Consider the following 19,725-nt stretch of genomic DNA (forward strand, 5'->3'; position numbering starts at 1 on the left):
GAGTTTACTATAAATCCCAAGAACTTCCCTGATCCTACTCCGAAGGAGCATTTGAGGGGATTCAGCTTCATCTGATATTTGTTCAAGACGTTGAAGCATTCTTGCAAGTCCCCTATATGCCCTTCTGCCTTTTTTTACTTAACCAGCATGTCATCGACATATACTTCCATGTTTGTGCCAATCAGTTCCTTAAACATGTTGTTGACCAGTCGTTGGTAAGTTGCACCAGCGTTTTTCAAACCGAAGGGCATTACTTTGTAACAGTAAAGCCCTGTATCAGTCCGAAAGCTAGTATGATCCTCATCAAGAGGATGTATACTAATCTGATTATATCCAGAGTATGCATCCATGAATGAGAGAATCGTGTGCCCTGCAGTGGCATCGACCAATTGGCCGATTCTAGGGAGTGGGAAACAATCTTTAGGGTAGGCTTTATTAAGGTCTGTGAAATCCACACATGTTCGCCACTTGCCATTCGGCTTGAGAACAAGCACGGGATTAGAGACCCATGATGGATAAAACACTACCCTGATGAATCCATTCTCCTTTAGCTTCTTGACTTCTTCCTTTAGAACTTTTGATCTATCTTAGTCGAGCGGCCTCCTTTTCTGTTGCACTGGTGGAAAACTCTTGTCTACGTTTAGGACATGGCTAATAACCACAGGGTCTATTCCAACCATGTCTTTATGTGACCAGGCAAAGACTTCCTGGTTTTTTCTCAAAAATTCCACCAGTACTTGCTTCGTTGTTGTCTTTAAGTTTTTACCGACTTTCACAACTCTGGTTGGATTTTTTTCATTGAGTTAGACCTCCTCAAGGTCCTCGATGGGTCCTATATCTTCATCAAAATCCCCAAAGCGAGGATCTAAATCTTTGTCCTCACTTTGGGCAACGCCCTATTTGGTGACATCATCACCTGATTGGGTTTGTACATCAATTTCCATTTGCAACTCTTTTCCGACAACTTCCCTCGATACACCTTTCTTCGCCTCTGATATCGAGGCGTTGTAACACTCCATCGCTTCCTGCTGATTTCCCAACACGCATCCTATGTAACGCCCCAGTTACCCCAGGACAGTTACGGTGAACGATGAACCTGAATTTAACTCGCTACCGGAGTTCTTTGGTTAAACACGTGCTTCTAGGTGTTATTAATAGGTTAAGGTGGAAAACTAATCAAAAGGAAAGGATATATGTTATTTAAAACATAAAACTATTCATGGGCCCATAAAAACATTTACAAGTTATTTACAACTCAAAATGGTCATTATATTTTGAAATTTACAACCCGCCGACCTAAGCGGCAAAAATAGGGTAAACCCCCTAGTTCCTCTGAGAACACCTTGGCCGTGGTGGTCAAGCAACCGCATATGTACACAACACCACCAAAGCTCTCCACTCAAGGCTGGGTGAGCTTTTCTTTCCCTTTACCTGCACCACATAGCACCCATGAGCCAAAGCCCAACAAGAAAACACAATAATGCAAGCATATAATATCAAATGATGATCATGATAATCATACAGAGCTTATAGCTCTGAACAGGTGAGTGAATATCACTTTGTGGTTACATTAACCATGAAGGAGCTTATAGCTCTTAATCAGCTGAGTGATTCAACACTTGAGGTTCAGGTAAACCATAATGAGTGACTGACGAGCAAATCACTAGCTTAAACAAATGAGTGACTAATGGGTAAGTCAATAGCTTATACAGATGAGTGACTGATGGGTAAGTCACACAGGGCTCGGCACCCATAGCCATGAGACTAAATAGTCACTGTGGCTCTAAATAACTAGCCTTTGGCTAGACAAGCGCTTATAGTATTCATCGAACTTGAGGTCGGTCCGGCATTAACGCTCTTCTGAGTCATTTAATGCAGATGTCGATTAGATCTGATCTTTATTGGCTTGTGTTGAACACGCTAAGGCTGTTCCTGACTTATGAGTCAGCACTGTGTGACCAGTGCCCAGTACCACTGCCGAACTTGACTAATGAGTCACAGCTTCACAGTTGATACTGACACATTTTCCAATTCTGACTATTCAGTCAGTACCATGCACAAGTGAGCAAGATTTTCTAAGCATTCAATAATCAATCCATGTCCACATGTAAACATTCAACATGCCTCATGAACAACCATGCATGTCACGTATGGGGTGCAATTTTCTTACCTTTGGCTCGAGCGAGAAATAGAACAAGAACGTACCCAATTTTCTTACCCTTAGCGGTTACCTAACATAACCAATTATAACCTCCATTAATGAAAATCAACAATGAAAGGGTCTTGACCTAAACCCCACTCTCGGGACCTCGAAACGTACCCACACGGTGAGTAGATTTGATCCCGAGCCTTAAGGATTGAAACCCCGAGCCAAAACCCTTAAAAACACTCAAAATGGGATTCTGAAGGAACAGAGTAGTGCTACTCACTAGTGCCCCAACGTTTATATCAGAACCAAAAACCGCCCAAGCCTAACCCTGGGTAGCGTTGTAGCGCCCCCATGTGGGCGCTGTAGCGCTACACCCAGCCAGATTTTCCCCTGAACCTTCCTCCTTCGACTCCTTCATTCCTAACCTGATTTCAATGCTTCCAAACCTCAAATTAAGTGCCAAATGAACCCAAAAACCATCCCCAAAAGCCCTAAGCATCACAACCACAAGAACCCAAGCCAAAAACTCCTAGCAAAACCAATCAACCAACCTAGAAATCTCAACTGAATTCCATAACTAAAACAGAGCAAACCAGAGATTCAATGGCTAGAAACTTACCTCAAGTTCAGATTATGATGCTCTTCAATGGTGGAACACACTCCCAAGCCCTCAAGACTTATTTCCCAAGCTTGGTTCCTCAAGTTAGGCTAAAAAATTCAAGAAGAAAAAGAGAGAAAATAATTACGGGAGAAGATGCTTTCTATGCTCTGTTTTCCCCTTCCTTCTACGACCTTCAATGGCTTAAATCTATCCTAGGGGTGAAAAGACTAAAATACCCCTAGGTCAAATAAAGGTTTCTAAAGGCTCCCAAGGGTAAAATTGACATTTTCCTCCTATTTTGTTAATCATAATTAACACCCTCCAATTCCTGATATTCTTGATATTCTCAATTACCAATAGTTCATATCCTGTTACCATTTAATTCCCAGCAATGCTCTAATCATTAAAATCACCTCGAGACTCACCCCGAGCCCCGAATTTAAACCCATTATGACTAAACCGCTAATTTTTACTCAAAGATTGTCTCATGCCGAATTACTCGAACAAATCCACATTATAATGTGGTCTCAACAATATGTCACCGACATGCATATAAATATACAATTACGCCCTCAACGGATCAAATTACCAAAACACCCCTGTAATGAAATGTGGACCCACATGCATGCATTTAACATCATATCATAATATAATTCACATAAACATGCATATAATCATTTAATGGCATAATAAAACAAGTATGGCCCTCCCGGCCTACTAATCCAGCCATTAAACCACATTAGGGATTTCGGGGCATTACATCCTACCCGTGCGTCGGTTGGGAATTTCATGGCAAGGTGCCATATCGAGGTAACGACTCGTAGGTCAACCAAAATAGGCCTCCCAATTACAGCATTATATGCTGAAGGACAATCAACTACTATGAAAGTAGCGAGTAATGTCCTGTTTGCTGGTGCAGTTCCTGTCGTAACTGGGAGCCTAATCAACCCAGTTGGGGCGAGCCCTTCGCCAGAAAAACCATAAATGGTTTGGTTGCATGGCTCTAGGTTCTTGAGGGACAATTTCATTCTTTCCAGTGAAGACTTGTATAAGATGTTGACTGAGCTTCCTGTGTCAACTAACACCCTTTTAACCATCATGTTGGCGATTTGAACGTCAACGACCAGCGGATTGGAGTGTGGGAATCATACGTGTTAGGTTTTGTCCTCAGAGAAGGTTATCAATTCCTCCTCTATTCAAGCCTTCATTGGCACTCGATCCTCCACACTCATCATCTCGATGTTCGGGTCGTGGCGCAGGGTTCGAGCGTATCGATCCATTGCCTTCCCACTGTCCCCTGCAAGGTGTGGGCCACCACAAATGGTGAGTAATGTACCTGCCACAGGAGCTGGCTGTAAAGGTGGCGAGCATTGGCATCCAGGCGCTTACTCGTTGCCACCTTGAGCCTCTCGCTGAGACCCTCCTGCGGCTCGCACATATCTCCTTAGATGTCCCTGCCTGATCAGGAACTCAATTTCATCCTTCAACTGGTTGCACTCATTGGTGTCATGTCCATTGTCATTGTGAAAACGACATAATTTTGTTGTATCTCTCTTGGAGATATCCTTCCTTACAGGTGTGGGTTGCTTATAAGGAACATTAGAGCTGGTCGCCTGGTAGACCTCTGCTCGACTTTCGACAAGGGCTGTATAGTTGGTGAATCTCGGCTCATATCTATTGCCTTTGGGGCGTTTATTGTCAAACGTCAACGGCTCATTGCCCGCCCTTTTTCCACCATTTCTGCCATTTCCGTTGCAGTTGCCTTTACCGTTGCCATTGGGTTGATCCGACTCATTGGCGGCCTTGGTGGGATCTTCCTTCGGTGCCTTGATCTTCGTAGGTGATTTCCCCTCGTTGGCAATCGCGTCCTCGAGCTTGATGTATCGATCAACTCGATCCAAAAACTCCTGGGTACTCTTTACCTCATTCTTTCTTAGACTATTCCAGAGGGGAGAATGGCGTCTGACCCCGGTAGTTAGGGCCATCATCATTCCCTCATCGCCCACTGTTTTGGCTCCAACTACTGCCCACATGAAACGTTGGACATATTACTTTAAGGGCTGTCCCTCTTTTTGGCAGATTTCCACTAGCTGGTTGGCCTTAGTGGGGTGTACACGACCCGCATAGAATTGTCCGTAAAATTCCTTCACGAACATTTCCCATGATACTATACTAGTAGGAGGGAACTTAAAGAACCACTCCTGGGTGGTGTTAGATAGTGTAGCGGGGAAGATCCTGCAGCGGGCATCATCCGACACCTTCTGAATATCCATTTGTATCTCAAATTTGTTGACATGAGATATTGGGTCTTCGTACCCATCAAAGTTTGGTAGTACTGGAATTTTGAATTCGCTGGGGGTTTCTGCCGCAACAAACCTTTGCACAAACGGAGTGCCTCTCCTCCGGTCGAACTCTATGTGGGATGTTCGACTCCCGACCAGCTGTTGTACTGCCTGGTTCAGAGCATCAATTTGTGCCTGAAACGCGTCTGGGATTGCTGGGGCGACCGATGCTGGAGGAACGTTCTCACCGTGCCTCTCGTGACGATCGTTGAGCACGTCCCCCAAATAATCATCCTTGTGCCTCTGCTCACTAACTCCTAGCCGATCAATGACGTTATTTTGCTGGGGTTGCCCCCCAGCGTTATAGCTCGCCGTTCTATTTTCCCTAGGTAGGGGGTTTCTGTCTCCACCTCTTTCCTCATTCTTCCGACCAACATTCCCTCTGCCAGAATCGACTTCATTATAGTCATGGCCATCTCTAAACTGTGTTCGGCTATGGCGCGATCGGATGTTCACGCTGTTTCCTCCTCGGGCTGGCATCTCCCGAGTGTCAAGGGGAGGTCTGCACTAGTCGTTGGGTCCCCGTGCATTATTATGCCGTGGGGGGTCCCTAACTGCAGAGCCTGACTCGTTGTGCCTTCTGTTGGTAGAAGGACATTTCCCCCTGCTCGGTGGATTTAGCTCTTCGTCCCCTTGGCGTCTAGGGCTGCGGGGCGACTGCTCGGCCCTATTTCGCCTCTGGCGCTGGGGATTGCCACGACCAGCTTGAGATGGCGGCTGCTGTTCAGGATCCCGAATTGGGACATCATCCTGAGCCACAGGTGGCTGCTCCGGCCTTTGAGGGCTTACTAGCTGCAGCGGAGGACTTGGATTGGGAGCCTGCTGAGGTGGCGCACTCGATGGATGATCCGGTTGAGAGGTCGGTGCAGCCTGTCCTTGAGCTAATTGAATGGATGCTTCAAGAGCGGTCGTGGCATCTATCTGTCTATGGTCCATGTCCGCCTATCGCTCATTCAGCTCCTAGTGCTGACGCTCAATCTCCCTTTGCTGCAGCGCCAAGGTTTCCGCTACATTCTCCTGATTGGTCAACTCGTCCTGCAACACCCCCAGTGTTGCCCTCACTGTCTCCGAATCTAATTCCTCCTCTTCGAATTCCAAATGTGGTTCATTCTCTGCCACATTTGGAGGAGGAGGTTGAGATGGTGCAGCGCCAGCGGTCTGTCCAACTCTCTTGGATGTCTTCGCCATTTGATTTTCTTAAAGGTTCTTGAGTTCAACTCTCAGTGAAAGCACCAGAATGTTGACCCTTGATTTGGCCAACGACACGGAGTCAGAATAACGACAAAGAATTAAGAAAGCAATCAAGAATGGAATCGAATGGTAAGAAATGACACAAATGATTTATAGTGGTTCGGCCCAACTATCTGGTAACAACCTACGTCCACTTTGTGTTATTATTGATGTTGAATCCCAATACCGTGATCAAAGAAGTAGGGTTCTTGAGTTTCACAAGCCTTAGGAGAATTACAATTTTTTGGTGGATAAGAACACTTACGCTCTTTCTAAGAGTATTCAGAAAAAAGTTCCAAAGTCCCTTCATTGAGCCCTCTCATGCATATTTATAGGCTCAAGGGGGGTTACATAGGCCAATGGGCCTTAATTCTCCTTAATACCAGCGAATTAAGGCAATAAAAAGAATATAATAAATGTAGTTATTACAAGATTACATATCTTTAAAGGAAATAACACGAAGCATGCAACCAGTCTGGTCGCATCTAATCGCGAGATCTGATGAAGCAATAAGGAGTTGGTCGATAGTCGAACAACACCTCTTCACTTTGACGCTGCCACATGCCAACCGCGTGCAATAAATTCTTGCCACGTCATCAGGAGCCATTTTTGGGTAAATATTAATAATTATATTAATATATATATACAAATTCAAATGTTATAAAATATCATTATTATAATAATATATATTACAAGACTAGATATTTTATAATTATATTAATATAAACTTAAATATTATAAAATATCATTATAAAAATAATATATAATACATAATCATAATTTTTTTTTAAAATTATTATTTATATTTAAAAAAGAAAACATATTTTTTTATTTAACGTATATAAATATATATATTCATATTGAATAACAATATATATTATAAATATAATATATATAGGTGTCGTGTGTATATAAATAGTATGATTGTGAAATTAAAATCACATTTATCTTCTATTAAGAATAAACAAGATTATTTTTCAATCATTAAGGTGTAATTTGAATAATACCATGAATGTTTTGTACCTTAAATATGGTAGTTTGTGATCTAAAAAGTTATCATATTAAGTATATGTTTTTTTTTAAAAAAAATCATAAACAATGTTTTTGTTTAATTTTTCTTTTAATATATTTATGTAATTCTTTTATATATAATATTAATTATTTATTTAAATGTTATTTGACAATTATACAAATTTATTAAAAATAATTAATAAAATTAAGCAAACGTGCATTGCACGTTGTTTGCATCTAGTATATATTTGTGTGTGTGTGTGTGTATGCATGAAATTCTATAATTTATGATTACCAACTTTTTTATTTAATTAACCAAATTAATTAAATACGAAACAAACAAGTTAGCACAGTAAACGAGTATTCTGTAGCTACAGTTCAAGTTCCTGTCACTGCAGAATATCAAACTAGTGTGATAAAATAGAATTGACTGAATAATAAAATGACACAGAGTTTTTTTATGCGGTGTCAATATCCTTTCGGATATTACTAGTCCACAAGGCCACGCCCAGAGATAAGATTCATTTGTCAAATTTCACAAGTACAATGTAATTAACTTAAACAAAACTTAGACTCCCTCAATGGCTTTGCTGCAAGATTGATGTACTCTCTCTTTGCTAAATGAATCTCCTTAAGACACCATGGTTTGAACTCCCTTCAAATTGCTTGATGAATGCTTGCGTCCTCCCGATTAAAGAATTTGATGAACCTTCTCCTAAAGGTTGTTCTCTACGTTCTTCTCTTTGAGATTTTGCTTAACACATAAGCAATTACAAAGACACAAAAAATAATCAAGGAATAACATAACAACTATCATTTACAAAAGAAAGACACTCTTCTAAAAGTATAAGAAATAAGGCGAAGAAGAAGTGGTCTAGGTTGATCCTTTGGTTCGTATTTATAGACAAAATACTTAGCCAAAGTCAGTTTTACACAATTCTAGACGCACAACACACACAAGGAAAGTTTCCAAAAAAAACAAACTTTCAATCACAATTAATGCAGCCAAAATGTGAGAATAGATAGAGATTATGTAGCTACAAAACGGCTTGAATCTGGACTTGATCATGGTCGGATTCTCTCTTTGACCAACTGTGAGAAGTTACCCGTTCTTGGCTGATTGTGAGCTATCTAGAGATATATTCTGTTAACAATAAAACAGAGAAATAATTAGTTAAATTTGGAAAGAAAATAAAGTCCAAAAAGATATGAAAATAAGAAGACTATATTTGTATAAACTTACCAAAAATACAATAACCAATAAAAGAGAATTACCATAATATAAAAGCAATAAAATCAAAGAAAATTTCCTTAACATAGTCAACCGAAAATAAACACAATAAATCAAAAATATTTGTCAAAATTCAAACTTCCAAATATGGATTTTACAATCTCCCCATTTGGCACTTTAAAGACAAAAAATATTTTTGATTCTTTTTTAAAAAAACGAACAATCATGCAAAAAGATTAAGTGTTAAAAAAAACAATAGAGTATTTAAATACCCCCCTGCAAGCAAGATCACTAACACATAACAAACATGTTAACTTTCCAAAAAGTTTAACACACAACTCCCCCTGAGAATAGGGTCCAGAGTTGTAACCACATAACCAAACAAAAACAAAAATAATACTACTCCCCCTTTTTGTCTATCAAAGGAGCCAAGGTTTAACAAAGACCAAAATTAAAACCAATCACAAAGTTCAACCAGACATAAAAATAAACAAAAAGAAAATAAAACACTGATCACGCAGCAAGGAGCTTCTAAATAGAATTGAGTTTCTGGAGAATAGAAGCTTGGCCCTCTTCCAATTTGTCTAATCGAATGTTAATCATGGCAACTTCTGTCTGAACAGATTGAAAGGCTGGAGCTATAGAAGGTGAACCTGAATCTCCAGGAGAAGCAGAACGCATGGGTGGCAAAGATACTCCTTTAGGCTGCTTAGAAGGATCAAACTTCTAATAAGGTTTGAAAGTCATCCCAATCAGAGGAGGCTCTTCAGATTCAGTGTCCAAAATCAGCTCTTTCTGTGAAGAAAAAACCTTATAAATCAAGATAGGAAAGAGCAAATTTAATTTCCTTCGATTTCCCTTGTGCAAGGCCACAATCTTGTCTAAAATCATGTCAGCCATATCAATTGGTGCATTATTTATTAGCTTAAACAGTAAGAAAGCTAAGTCTTGTGAAACCGCAACCATGTTGGAAGAAGGAAACCCATTAGAAAGAGCAAACCTTATGGAGGTGGAGAAGAAGGCAACCCATAGGTGAGATGAGCAATATGGACGGAATCATAGGCACTCCAAGTAACTTTTTGTCCAATGATCTCAGACAAGACCACATCTTTGTCAAAAGGTACTTCAGTGGATTCAACATCTACAAGAAGAGTAAGTGCAGCAGCAATATCTTGTAGAGTGAAAGAATACCAATGACCTCTAACATAGACTTTCCCAAACCTGCAAGAATTCTTGTGAAGAAACTCATCATTCATATTAGCATAAAATTCTTTGACAATCCTATCAACATACCCAGTAAATCCATCTATAGTATTCATCTAACCCCTCTCTTGAATAAGATTAAGAACCCCATAAACCCTATGAGCATCAATGTCAAAATTCTTCTCAATGATGAATTTTTTAGTAGCATAAATGTGCATGTTCCTTTCATTGTCATTAAAGCAACAAAAATGAGAATGGGGAGAAAAATCATTGAGATTACTAGACTTTCTAACCTTTTTAGGGACAGGAGCAGAGGGAGGAATTTGCATAGGTCGCTTGCCTTTAGATTTTGACATGTCTTGAACAGGGGGTTCCAGAGACACATCTTCAAGTTCTAAAGCTAAAGAACGGTCTTCTGAAGGATCACTTTCAACAAGGGACTCTTCTTCCTCGGGATGATTTTCTACATTCAAATCCTCACTTGGATCAGATTCAGTTTCTGATTCATGAGAACCTGCATCATCTTTTCCCTCACCCTCTGATTCAGTAGACGAAATAGAAGGTGGATGCTCTTTGAGATGAACACCCAGTGGAGTGGAGGCATCCAAACGACGTTTAGAGCGTCGTTCATATTGAAGAGAAAAATGCTTCTCTGAAGCAGATGGAGGTGGAGAAGAAACAGGTGAAGAAAATGGTGATTCTTGTTTTTGCTTCTTCAGAATTTGCAGAGTGAGATGAAGAAGCATCCTTAGAAGATGAAGCCTTGGGACTCGAATGCTCAGACGAAGAAAAATCAAGATGAGCATCACCACTCAGACTAGGAGTAGAAAAATAAATAAGAGAGGCTTCACGAGATGGTCTCTCATTCAGATTGAATACCTTCTTCTGTGCTTGAGCCTTTGTTTTTCCTAAATGTTTTGAAGGAGCAGGTTTGTCGATTACATCTTTGACGATGGGTTTAGCACAAGCAAAATGCTTAGAACCTCCAGAATTTTTAGTCTTAGCCATTTTTCCTTTGATCTTAGAAACTCAAGGAACAAGAGAAAATCTCAAACACAGAAATATGAGAACAAGAGAACCAAAAACAAATGAGAGAATGAGGGTGAAAGTGGTGATCGTGGGTTAGGGATTTAAAAAGAAGGAAAGTGGGTAGTTACCTAAAATAAACCCAAAGAAAGGGAAACTCAAATATTTGCAATAAAGACAAATAAATCAAGTAATTTTCAATCAAATAAGTCAAAAATATTTTTTAATTTCTCAAATCCCTTACAATTCGTACACCCCAATTAAAAACACCAAAAAGGAAACAAAAAAATTATTCAATAAACATACCAGCCGAAACTACAATTTTTTTTTTAATTTTGCATTTTTTTTAATTTTTTGATTTTTTTTTAAATAGAACTTTTCATTAAAAAAAAACAAACAACCAATCACACAACATTGTCAACACTTAGAGTAAAATTGGAGTTTAAGAATTAAAATTGAAACAAGAACAAAATACCAGTATTTTACCTATCCTCTTAAAATATGGTCCATTTTTTTTATTATATATATATATAAACAAACCTTGTTATTTTGTCATACAACTTATCAAGTGTATCAACCAATCTTTTTGCTTTTGTCCCTGATGAAAAAATCAAACTCATAAGAAAAACATAAATGATAGTAACAAGTTAATCACCTATTGTATTTCTATCATAAATGTTATGCAGGAAAACAATTAACTCAGTCACAACCAAATATTTTAAGAAGATCAATCAAGATGCTGTCACAATGAAGACGCTGTCACACTACCTCAATGGTAGCCATTTACAATGGTAGTGTATCTTCTACATAAGTGTTAATTACATAGTTCTAACTTACTTAGAGATTGCTTTGACACATCGAAGCATGTAGCTTTATTCTTTCAAAGGAGCTTGAAACATTTTTTTTCATTTTTTTTTAAATGGCCGCTTCAACATAACACATTAATGAACTCAAATATTTCTAGGAAGAATTAATTAATTTTCCTAAAACTAAACATTTATAACAGAGATACACTAGAGAGAATAACAAGAAATTATATTAATATGTTTTTCTTTTGAGTTTGACAAACTCTTCTAGGACAACAACAAGACACGATTGTTTTTGAACAAGACATGCATGGCAAGAATAAAAAGATGCACAAATAACACAATTTAAATAGAATAAACTCCTAAGGACTTCCTTAGGGAATCAAAACAAACCGAATCAAGAGCTTTGGTAAAAATATCAGTAATTTGCTTACTTGTTTCAACATATTCTAGAGCTAGAATTTTATTTTCAACAAGCTCTCTAATGAAGTGATGACGAATGTCAATGTGTTTAGTGCGTGAATGTTGAATAGAATTTTTATAAATGTTAATTGCACTGGTGTTATCACAGAAAATAGTTAAAGTGTCAAGAGAAAACCCATAATCAATCATCATCTGTTCCTCCACAACAATTGAGTGCAACAACTTCCAGTAGCAATGTATTCAGCTTCGGCAGTAGACAAAGAAATTGAATTCTTCTTTTTTCTATGCCATGAAACAAGATTGTTTCCTAGGTAGAAGCATCCTCCACTTGTGCTTTTTCTATAATCTGTATTACCTGCCCAATCAGCATCACTAAAGCACACAAGGTTAGAATTAGTTTCATTAGAACACCAAAGACCATAATCAACAGTCCCATGTACATAACGAATAATTCTTTTCATAGCCACTACATGAGATTCCATAGGATTCCCTTGATACCTAGCACAGACTCCAACACTATAGCATATGCCAGGACGACTGGCTATAATACATAGAAGACTACCAATCATACTTATATATAGTGTAGGATCAACTTTGACATCATTTTCATCCCTGGTTAATTTGGTTGTGGTCCCCATTAGAGTTTTAGCATCCTTTGTTGTTTTAAGACCAAACTTTTTAACTAGATTTTTGGCATACTTACTTTGGGAAACAAACGCACCCTCTTCAGTTTGCTTCACCTGCAACTTTAGAAAAAAAATATCAATTCACCAACCATACTCATTTCAAATTCATCCTTCATTTATTGGACAAACACCTACACATCAGAGTTAGAAGTATATCCAAAAAAAATTTCATCAACATATATTTGAGCAATGATTATATCAGTTTTGATGTTTTTGATGAACAAAGTCTTATCAACACTTCCCCTATGATAACCATGAGTAACCAAAAATTGGCTTAGCCTTTCATACCAAGCTCGTGGAGCTTGTTTTAATCCATACAATGCCTTTTTTAACCTAAAAACATGATTAGGAAAATGAGGATCTTCAAACCTTTTAAGTTGTTCAACATATACATCTTCATTTAAGATCCCATTCAAAAACACATATTTTACATCCATCTGGTGTAATTTGAAACCAATAGTGCAAGCAACAGATAATAATAATCTTATAGATTCAAGCCTAGCTACAAGTGCAAAAGTTTTATCAAAATCAACACCTTTGCGTGTAACCTTGTGCAACTAGGCATGCTTTACTTCTGATTATTGTTCCAAATTCATCACTTTTTTATTTGAAAATCCATTTTGTGCCAATTACATTAGTATGATTTGGTCTTTCCACAAGTGTCCAAACATCATTCCTAGAAATTGTTCTAATTCCTCTTGCATAACATTTATCCATGATTCATCGGTCAAGGCCTCTTTCACATTTTTTGGCTCAATAGAAGATGTAAAACAATTAAATTGCACAAGATTGACATACCTTCTCCTTGTAACCATGCTTTCCTCAAGATCTCCAATAATCAAATCTGTTGGGTGATTTTTCTTGACCTTGGTGGAGGGTTCCCTTTGAATGGAATCAATAATGATTTTTGCATGTTTTTCCTTTGACTGCTCATCTTTAGCCTGATGAGAATCTGATTTTATTTCTTCATTCTCTAAAACTGCCTCTACATTTTCAGTTCCTGGTGTCACAAAATCAACATTTGTAGCAACAGAATGTTCTTCGAGAAGGCTCCTGATTTCTTCTTACGTTGAAAATCCTGAAAAATCTTTTGTATCATCAATTACAACATTAGCTGACTCTAAAATAATTTGAGTTCTCATGTTGTATACACGATAGGCTCTACTATTAGTTAAGTAACCAAGAAACACTCCAACATCACTCTTGGCATCGAATTTGCCAATGTTTTCACGATCCCTTAAGATGTAGCACATGCAACCAAAAGTGTGAAAATAACTTACATTTGATTTCTTACCTTTCCAAATCTCACAGGGAGTCTTAAAAGTACCTGGCCTAGGAAAACACGGTTAATGGTATAACAAGCAGTATTGCTCGCTTCTGCCTACAAGTGTTTTCTCAACTTCTTGCTATTCAACATGACTCTAACCATTTCCTGCAAGGTACGATTCTTCCTTTCCACCACCCCATTTTGTTCTGGGGTTTTAGGAGCTGAAAACTCATGAGTGATACCATAATATTTATAAAAATCATCATACACAAAACTTTCAAATTCTTTACCATGATCACTGCGAATTCGAACAATCTTACCTATGTTGCAATCTTTTTGAACTCTCAATTTCAAACAAAGAGTTTTAAAAGCATCAAATGTATAAGATTTTTCTCTCAAAAAATCAAACCAAGTATAACGAGAAAAATCATCAACACAAACAACAATGTACATTTTTCCATTAATACTCTCTACTTGGATAGGACCCATAAGATCCATGTGTAGCAATTCAAGCACCCTAGTAGTATTAATATGAGAAATACTCTTAAGTTTTGTTTTCAATTTCTTACCAAGTTGGCGAGACTCACACTTACCCACTGATTCTTTACCGAATCAAGGTAAACCACACACAATACCTACAGAAGACAATTTTTTCAAGGTTTTAAATTTATGTGGCCCAACTTCTCATGCCACATGTCAATATTGTTACCTATAGCTATATAATACATAACAAATGCCATAAGTGTATAACAATTATCATTAGATCTAAAACCTTCAAGAATACAATCACCATTAGAATCCAAAACATAACAATTTTCTCTATCAAAGTTAACAATGTAACCATTATCACAAATCCGACTTGTATTAAGCAAGTTAGCTTTATGTCCTTCTACAAGCATAATGTTCTTAAGATGTGGTAACCCTGGATAATTCAAGGTTCTCGTACCAATCACATTACCAGATACACCATTCTAAATGTCACAGACCTGCATTGCATCGGTCTAATGTTTGTGAGTATTGTTCCATCACATGTCATGTGCTTGGAACAACCACTATCAAAGTACCACAGATTAGACACAGTAGATCTTTCTTCAAAACTAGAAAAACACACATTCTTTTTTACCCAAACTTGTTTAACAGCGGATTGTTTCTTTTCAGGTCTTTTAAATTTCTCAAAATACTTGATATTAAACATGTTTTGCAAGGTACAACATTTGGGATGTATATGACTTTTAATACCACAAAAATGACAAATAGATATCAATTTATTTACCCTTTCACAAGCTTGGAAATATTTACCTGAAAGTCTCATTTCTATTTGTCCAAGGGACCTTTTTGTAGCATCAGACACCTGCAAAACACCATCAGAACAACCAGTAGACAATTTCCCAACTTTAACAAACTGAGTTTTCTCATTCGTTTGAGATCCAATGTATCCCAAACAAGCATGACTCCTCTGACCAATGTTCTGAACATCCTCAAAAACTGAAGAATCTGGATTTAGCATTTTTAAATTTCCTTTTATGCTTTCAAGTTCTTTTTTCAATTGGTTATTTTCTTCTTTTTCAATCACAAGGCTAGACTCAAAATTTCTATTACTAATTTCATCATTATTTTTTCAGTTAAATTTTTGATAGTCTTGGTCATTGATTGATTTTCAGAACATACATCCAACCACTTACCATACATTTCCTTGTATGTTTCAGCCAAGCAATCTTCATCCAATTCTGATTCACCAGAATCAGACTCTGCTTCAACAGAAAGCTCCTTTTTCAAATCACTATTGCTTACTTCCTTGCAAAAAGATTAGCATACTAGAAACAGTAGAAGTTAAAGCAACATTTGATAATTCATTATCACTACTATCTGAATCACCATCACTCCAAGTCACATTTAAACCCTTTTTATTCTTTTTCAGATTATTAACACATTCAGATTTAATATGTCCAAAACCCTCACATTCCCTACATTGAATACCCTTTTTAGAAACAAATGGTTTTGAAGAAGTATTTCCTCTAGGAAATTTTGAAAAATTCTTTTTATTTTTATTGCTCACCTTTTTCATGAATTTTTTAAATTCCTAGTTAAAGAATTCATTTCGTCTTGTTCTTCACTGTCAGAACATTCTTTTTCAGAAATCTTGAAAGCAATACCTTTACTTTATTTGTTGGTGGTTTCGGCTTTAGAAATCTTGAAAGCAATACCTTTATCTTTATTTGTTGGTGGTTTCAACTTGTGCTTTTGTTTGAATTGTTGATTTAATTCAAACGTTCTCAAAGAACCCATCAATTCTTCAACCTTCATCTTGCCAAAGTCCTTTGCTTCTTCCATTGCCAAGAGCTTTGTATCAAACCTATCAGGAAGGACACACACAATTTTCCTAACCAACACAGATTCATCAAGTTTCTCACCCAATGCAAAAAATTCATTAGCAATGTCAGACAATTTTTCATAAAATTTAGAGAGAGTTTTTTATTCTAACATCCTAAGTTCATCAAATTTAGTTTGAAGCATTGTAAACCGACTTCGCTTTACATCAACAGTTCCTTCAAACCGAGTTTGAAGAATTAGCCAAACTTCTTTTGCATAATCACATGAAGAAATTAGTTTGATAAAACATTCACCAACACCATTAAAAATAGCATGTAAGGCCTTATTAATATATCCAGACAACATCTCGTCCTCAGTGGACCATTCAAGTTCAGATTTTACCTTGGTATTACCTTCCTTATCTTTTTCGACCGATGGAGACCAACCATATAAAATAGATCTCCATGCTCTTTCATCTTGAGACTTGATAAAAGACCTCTGTTAACCCGGATTTTGGTCAACTGGCGTGGAGTCGGAATATGATTGATGTGAATGAATATGTTAAGAAGAATCAAATGACGAAAAGTAATAGGAACACGATATTTTATTGTGGTTCGGCCCCAGGATTTGGTAATGACCTACGTCCACTTAGACTGTTATTGATATAAGAATCAAAGGAGTGATCAAAGAACAAGGGTTCAATGAGTTTCACTAATCTCTAAAGAACAATACAATATTCCAAGGAGAATTACTCTAATCTCAAATAATTCAAAAGCAAAAAGTCCCTTCCTTGAGCTCTCCTTTTCTATTTATAGGCTCAAGGGGGATTACATAAGATCGTTACAGATATTCTCTCCTAAATAATCGGATACTCAGGAGATTGTGTGAGTTAAATTCGGGATTTACAAAGATCTTCACAGTGATGTTACATTACATGCGAAACCATCGACCAGACTGGTCGCAGGCAAGACTGGGCTGCTTACTGCTTCTAATACGTCTTCTGGTCGATGCACTAGTAGAGTTCCTCCAGATGTCAGCCACGTGTCCAGGGATCAGTTGTCACGTCATCAATGCCAATTTTTTGGATAACATTTGCCCCCCAAGTTTATTTATTACAAGCAATAAATAAACTTTTGAGCGAACGACCCTTCGGTAACCCCACCTTACGTGTCAGAACTCTTCGTGTATTCTTGGAAAAAGCAACCTACTCCTGTCTAATCATGACTTTTCGGTTCCCCAGTAATAATTTGGCAGCCATTCCTCTTCCCCATATTTCGAAAAAAGGGAAACTGATGATTACACCTTTTTAATGCCACAGACAAACTTATATAATATCCTCGAAATCTTCCTTTTCTTTTTACGCACGCCACTACTCTTTCCAGAAACCCTAAAACCAGAGCTCTCGTCTTCTCCCAGAAACTGTCCTTATGCACCATCCAAGTTCATCTTGAAAGCACCTCGACTTCCGAAGACTCTCTACCTTTCTCAACGATCTTTCTTATGGTAAGTCTTCGAATTTTTATGTTTCGTATCTTCGCAATGCATGCTTCTGTATGTCGACTGTTTGAGTTCATCTGTTTCTGGTTTGAGATGTTTGTGGGTAAAAAGATTTACAAGTTAGTTTGATAGTTAGGATCATACTTTTAGGACGTAAAATCGAAGTAAAAATTTGATCTTTAGGCTAGTTGGAAAATAGGTTTTTCCCGCCCTAAGGGGAGTTGAAAAAGCTTTTTTGAAAAACTTTTTACTTTCACCCTTTGATCCGTTTCCAAACTATTTGTGTGGAAAAATTTAGCTTTTTGTTAGAATGCTGTTGTATAAAAGTTTGGCTTTTATACTCGACCAGCATTATTCTAAAAAGCCTCTAAAAATTCTCCATCCTCACCTCCCCATTCTTCTGTTTGCAGACATTGATGCCAGATTTGTGGGGAAGTGAACGGCCCATCGACGACGATCTTCTCGCCCAGCTGCTCGAAGGCGAAGAACAACCGGCCGCCCGAATCCACGAGATTCCTTTTTCTCGATCCTCATCCAGACCTCGTCCTTCTCCTCCTCAAATGGCTCATTCCAAATCCGTAGGCAAGAAAAGACCTGACTCCGATGATAGTCCAAACCTTCCTGCTCAGCCTGATTCGCAGGCTAGGGTTCCCTCGACCAGCGGTCGAAACAATCCTGTTCCTGACCCTAATATCCAAATTAGAGCCCGCCCTCACCATCAGAATCTGCCTAATGTCGAGTGGTATATTTCCCCGACCAGCGTAGTGACCCTTCGGATGGTTGCTAACTATTTCAGGAAGTATCCCCTCACAGGGGTTTCCATCAAAATTCCTGCCGCAGACCAAAGGGCTAACCTCCCCGTAGGTATATACAGCGCCTGGTCTCGGTATCACATAGAGGCGGGGGCTTTCCTCCCTCTACATCCTTTTTACCAAGGGGTGGCTAATTATTTCGATGTCGCCCCCTTCCAAATTACTCCAAACGGATATAGAATGCTGGTCGCACTCTATATCCTGTACAAACTTAAAAAATGGCAAGAACCTACTCCCCACGAGGTCAATTATCTTTTCGACCTTAAATCCAACCCGCAACAATATGGGACGGGTTTCTTCCACCTCTGTCACCAGGAGACAAACCAGACGTTCCTGAGTGACACTACGCACATTTCTAACGTGGGGCAGTACAGTAAGGAGTACTTCCTTACTCCGGACATAACCAGCAACAACTTGGCCTTCACCCGAGGAGGTAAGTACCGTCTTTGACTGGTCGATACTTTCAATCAAGGAGTTTCCTTTCATTTTTCTCAAACTGTACTTTGTCTTTCAGGCCCATGGTTACGTCCGACCCCAACACCAGACATGGTGTTGAGGTCCAATAGACTGGCCAGGATGACAGACGCAGAAAAAGCGTCAAGTCCCTGGTTACTGATAAAAACCTGAGGTTTTCTGGCCTCCTGGCTCCTCGCCATGAAACAAGAGAGTCTGTGGTAGCCGATGCCACTGCCGAGGGGGTTCCCGAGCAACAACCTCCTGCGTCCCCTCCTCGAAGGAGGCCGACGGGGGTTACAATCAGGGAGCCCACAGGCAATCCTTCTGCAGAAAGGCCTCCTGCTCCCCAAGGCAAGGGGAAACAAAAGGCCAAAGAGCCAGTTGTGGACCTGGGGGAATCCTCTGATGAAAATGGTAAAGTTATTTTGCTTTTAAATAGCTTGCCAATTCCCTGTCATTTGTTTGACGGGGAGGGCAACTTTATATATACTCCAAATCTAGGGCCAGACTTCTTCATGCCAGATAGTGAGTGTGTGACTAATAGAGTCAATAGTATAGCGACCAGTAGTTGTAGCTCGGGTACTAACTTTGTGACCTTCTTTTCCGTTGAATAAAGAGTTTTCATCTGCCTTTATCTTACCCTTTGTATGTTTTTACTTGTATGCAGATATGGCC

Source organism: Humulus lupulus, chromosome 7, assembly GCF_963169125.1.
Source record: "Humulus lupulus chromosome 7, drHumLupu1.1, whole genome shotgun sequence".
Classification (NCBI taxonomy): Eukaryota; Viridiplantae; Streptophyta; class Magnoliopsida; order Rosales; family Cannabaceae; genus Humulus; species Humulus lupulus.